This window comes from Pecten maximus, chromosome 9 (genome assembly GCF_902652985.1).
Source record: "Pecten maximus chromosome 9, xPecMax1.1, whole genome shotgun sequence".
NCBI classification, from domain to species: Eukaryota; Metazoa; Mollusca; class Bivalvia; order Pectinida; family Pectinidae; genus Pecten; species Pecten maximus.
Window position 1 is genome coordinate 35,655,931 of NC_047023.1, and position 5,668 is coordinate 35,661,598.

The window sequence follows — 5,668 nt, forward strand, 5'->3', positions numbered from 1 at the left end:
TAAATCACGCTAAGTGTGTATTTTGTCAACAAGGAATTAAGAATTTTGGGAAAGATCAGACATTTTATTAAAACCGGAAATAATCTACTGTACAATTTTATCTTATAGCAGATAATTAAGGTTTTGAAAATAACTATCAGAGAAAGGTACATGTACACTTTCGAGAAGGAAATAGAGAGATATGCTGGCACTATGGAGGATTTTTCTCTCCGAGAATACCTCATTTCAAGATGGCTGCCCTCATGGGAAAAAGAGAAAAATCATCCATAGGTGTCAGCAATTCTCTCCCCTGTATCTTGGTTTCAAATACAGAAGTGACATACCTTTCTTTAATGTTTTTTTTTTTTTTTTGAGATTTTATCTTTTAAAGTTCTTCTGGAATCTTCTTCTTTCGATATCTGCTGTTGATGATTCATGGTGTATATAAAAAAAACATTGGAACCAAATTCATCAGAGGCCTTGAATTTGAAAAACAAGTTCTCATGATAAATGATCCTGATGACACGTAAAAAGTTTCTGTCTGTGTATCAGCCATGCTAAATTTGTTGTATACACCCCATTTTTAAATATGTGTAAACCTCAAAACATTCCAGAATGAGGCTGTGAAGAATTCAACATGGCAGCATCCGTATTTACATCACCTCAGGATGTTTATGGGTTTTAACATCATAAAATATAGCAGGTAAGTTGTTTTTTAATCTTTTTAATCTTATCATAGAATATTTATTGTAAATATACCAATACATTTAGAAGGAAGTTTGTTTTTATCATCATTTACGGAGATTGATTTACGGAGATTGATTTGTTGATGCTCAAGTGACTAAGTATTACGGAGGTCATTTTTTGTGAATTACAAATAGATTTAGATAGTTTTTATTGTTAAATGAAATCATCTCAGTTCAAAATGATCATTCTGAATTGATGTCTTCATAGTTTTGATAATTTAAAGGTTTTGTTTTGCTGCTAGAAATAAAAATACTACCATGGTAAAATGCTTTCACTTTCTATTCCCGGAACTTTCTAGACTGTGACGTCACAGCCATAACTGTCAAGAGTGTTACGGAGGTCATTTTTGTGAATTACAATAGATTTAGATAGTTTTTATTGTAAAATGAAATCATGTCAGTTCAAAATAATCATTCTGAATTGATGTCTTTCATAGTTTTGATAATTTAAAGGTGTTTTGTTTCTAGAACTAAAAATACTGTCTTTGTAAAATACTTTCACTTTCCATTCTCGGAATTTTCTAGAGAGTGTGACGTCACATCCGTTACTGTCTTGATTTGTACGGAGGTCTTTTTCCGTAAATTACAATATATTCAAATGGTTTTTATTGTAAAATAGAATCATATTGATTCAAAATAAACATTCTAAAACTGTGTGTTTTTAACATGCTAATTTAACATGCTAACATGCTATTTTAACATGCTAACATGCTAATTGAACATGCTGATTTGCTGTTTTTAACATGCTAACATGCTAATTGAACATGTTAACATGCTAATTTAACATGTCAACATGCTAATATAACATGCTGATTGCTAATTTAATATGCTAACATGATAATTTATCATGCTGATTTGCTGTTTTTAACATGCCAACATGCTTATTTTAGCATTTTATTGTTAGCATGTTAAATTAGCATGTTAAAAAGACACAGTTTTAGAATGTTTATTTTGAATCAATATGATTCTATTAAAAAGACCTCCGTACAACTCAAGACATTAACGGATGTGACGTCACACTCTCTAGAAAGTTCCGAGAATGGAAAGTGAAAGTATTTTACAAAGACAGCATTTTAAGTTCTAGCAACAAAACAACACCTTTAAATTATCAAAACTATGAAGACATCAATTCAGAATGATTATTTTGAACTGACATGATTTCATTTTACAATAAAAACTATCTAAATCTATTGTAATTCACAAAAATGACCTCCGTAACACTCTGGACAGTTATGGCTGTGACGTCACAGTCTAGAAAGTTCCGGGAATAGAAAGTGAAAGCATTTTACCACGGCAGTATTGTTTAGATCTAGCAACAAAACAAAACCTTTGTTTTACTACTGTAATGAAGACAACAATTAAGAATGATTATTTTGAACTGAGATGTGCATCCTTGATAACAGTGAACCACCCTCAGATGAAGAATTTGTATAGATTTGCCATATAAAACAACTACATATTAAAACAGAATAGTGAGTATCAGTTTTCATATCTTTTATTTGTCCTTTTTCTACTCTATTTTTTATTATAATTATAAACTGTTAAAAGTCAAACATTCTATCTTCAATTCTTTTTATTTTTCAGACAGATACCTCATCCCCTTCCATGAAGTGGAAAATGAAAAAGCACTGGAAAATTTCAATGATTTCCATAAATGTTTTTTTTTGATTAAATAATAAAAAAAACAACAGATCTCAATAAATTATCTACATGTGTTTTTTGTTTTTTTATTTTTTTTAATACAATCTTCAACATGCTTTTCTTCAATCTCCAAAGGTTTTCACCCTGAAAAAATAAAATCTCAAGAAAATACAGTTAAAGAAAGGTATGTCACTTCTGTATTTGAAACCAAGATACAAGAGAGAGAATTGATGACATCTATTGAGGATTTTTCTCTTCCAGAATGCTTCATTCAAGATGGCTATCCTTATAGGCAGCCTGAGGTTTCGTGGCCGGTGCTCTTTGTTCATCTTAAAATTAAATATTTAATATCCCAGACATAGGGCCCCGGGGGTTGGGGCCCCTGAGGTTCCTCACAGTTCACAGATAAAATGCATTATAAGAAAGACATAATTAAAATATTACAGAATTTTTGTCAGGCAGTATAATCAAAGATGTTTAACTTTCATTATGAAAAAAAGCAGGTACCATACACACGTATTAGATACTCAAATATTGACAGTAACACCATCAAAATCGGCAAAAACCATTCTATTATCGTCTGCAAAATATTTCTTATCAAAAAGCTTCCAGTTATCCCGATTACGATAATATGTAAAAAATATAACTACTGAATTGTTTTATAGTAAATTTTAAAAATCGCAACATTGGAACAGTCCCTTCACTGAGCATCGTCATATTCCTGCGCTTATAAATGCAGAGCAACGCCACACCAAGAAAGAAATTAACAAAATACTAATTCGCATATTTCCATTTCTCACTAAAACACTAAATAATTAGTCTTTCATAATTAAGTGTGTTAGCGGTGCCGGCCCTCTAACCGACTGAGCTACCTCGGCCCCTTTCCTTTAGTTATTTATAGATAGAAAGGAAAGAAATAGAACTGTAAATGAGTGTAAACTGGGTAGAGGGGAAGGGGAAAAGGGGATTACAAGTGTCAATGGGGAAAAACCCACATAAAGTAGGTGGAATACCGGAACATGTGGCGACGGAGAGGAATTTCGTCAAACATTATAGATCGAACATTTAAACTTTGTATGCATTAACAGTTGAGAATCATAATCATTTGTCGGTTCATCATTCGCGTGCATCAGTTGTGATACGTAAATGAAATTAGAAAAAGAGGCAAAATGCTATAATGGTGTTAGAACAAAGCGGGCTATCAACAAGAGGGAAATAACACTGTTACAAACAAAGCCCCATGGAAACACAGGTTCTTATTGTTTATTTTAGTAATATATGCGGCCTTTTCCACAGGTGACATTGCTCTATATGGAATATTTGGCAGTACATTGTAACTTTATTTTCTCAACTCTTGCCAATAATAAGCAAACATTGTTTCGAGCCTTTTAGTGTCTCGTCGTGTGTTAATGTATCTCAGTTTTGATATCGGTCAAGGCTCAGGTCCAAACATTATGGATTAGAAATAGTGCTTGATATAATTTCCTGCGGATTTCAAAACTTTTCACTTTTTCTAGGCACTTAAAGTGTGATGACAGGGGAGCTAACTTGTCCGATCTTCATCGGTTGTGACACATAAGAGTTATTTCCCTTGTATAAGTGACAGTTGATCACAAAACGAGCAACTAACGTCACGGACTAATATACTAACGGCTACTAATTATCATTAAAAAAATCCCACATTTTCTTTTTGAACTGTTTTTATTACATTGGTTGCTTATTTTTCCAGTAGAATATTTGTACTATTCTCTACAATTCAACATTATGAAGCTTCTTTATTGCTCAGCTTAATATTGTATGTGTTGTCTTTGTAAACAACACTTTTTCAAAATTGCCGTTTTTCATTTATTTCGCCCACTCTTCAATATTTTACTATAGAATGGCAATCTTACAAGGATCATTAGTTCAAAAGAACAGGGAAACATCCCTGCCCCCAAATGATAGGTAAAATGATAAATGAATAAATAATAATTAAATAAATAAATAAATAAATAAATAAACCACATGACTGAAGACAACTGACATGTGTATCGGATTAGATCACTTACATCATACTTTGTATATTGATGTTTACCATGGTATGCTTCCAAAACAATTCACACAAAGTAATATACATATTAGATACATAACGTAAATGAAGTGATCGTCAAAGTGTCCCCACAGGTATCTCACACGTCCCTGTGATACGTCCCCTGGTGATTTTACATGGTTGTGGTGGAGAAATCCTTATAGAAGTAGATGGAAATATTGAAACAGGATAAAATGGCATTATAAGGAGGCTTATGGAGTCAAATAGGAGATTAAACCGCTCTCTGATGCCAAGTTCATCCAGCATCGAATACTGATTTTGTGATTTCGACAATATGATTCAGATAGTTGAATGAGTTTTGGAAAGATGGAAACAGACATTTATTTATGAACGATGGATTCTATAAATGTATGATTATCAGGACGTTTCTAACGTCTCGACACGACATGTAAAACAAAGAGGAAAGTGGGAGGCTCTGACTGGAGTGGCGACAGGTAACAAAAAAATAGAAAATAATTCAAAACTAGGAAATATTCCACCCTGTCAGCTGCAATAGCTTGTCACAGATGTTGATTCATTCCTTTTGTAAAGTGAATCCGTCGGGTTTCAACAGGTTGAAATACGTTATATACACCAATTATAATTTGTTATTAGTCATATATATATGTGTATCTATAAAAAGATAAGAAATGTTGAATGTGTATTGACAAACAACTTGTGTGGAAATCATTCATGAAGGTATTTGGGGATTGTTTTGTAACCTAAATTAGTTTTGTCACAATTTGTCTGCAGCCATAATTAGCTAGTTTTATTATAAATTGCCTCTAGTTGCTAGTAATATAACTTTTGTTATTTTCTTTATAGTTGATATCTACAGCGTATATATAACTTTTGTTACAATTTGTCTGTAGTTGGTAGTTATACAGCTTTTGTTATAATTTGTCTGTAGTTGATAGTTATACAGCTTTTGTTATAATTTGTCGGTAGTTGATATATAGTTATATAACTTTTCTTATAATTTGTCTGTAGTTGATAGTTATATAACTTTTGTTACAATTTGTCTGTAGTTGATAGTTATATAACTTTTGTTATAATTTGTTTGCAGTTGATAGTTATACAGCTTTTGTTATAATTTGTCTGTAGTTGATAGTTATACAGCTTTTGTTATAATTTGTCTGTAGTTGATAGTTATACAGCTTTTGTTATAATTTGTCTGTAGTTGGTAGTTATACAGCTTTTGTTATAATTTGTCAGTAGTTGGTAGTTATACAGC

General features: G+C 31.8%; 1 long non-coding RNA gene across 1 annotated transcript; it reads left to right on the forward strand.

The window, feature by feature from the left end:
- The first annotated feature begins 592 nt into the window (after window positions 1-592).
- On the forward strand, window positions 593-2,404 carry LOC117334115. Its single transcript, XR_004534035.1, has 2 exons — window positions 593-682; window positions 2,310-2,404. It is a non-coding gene; the product is annotated as an uncharacterized LOC117334115 (long non-coding RNA).
- The last annotated feature ends 3,264 nt before the right edge of the window (window positions 2,405-5,668 follow it).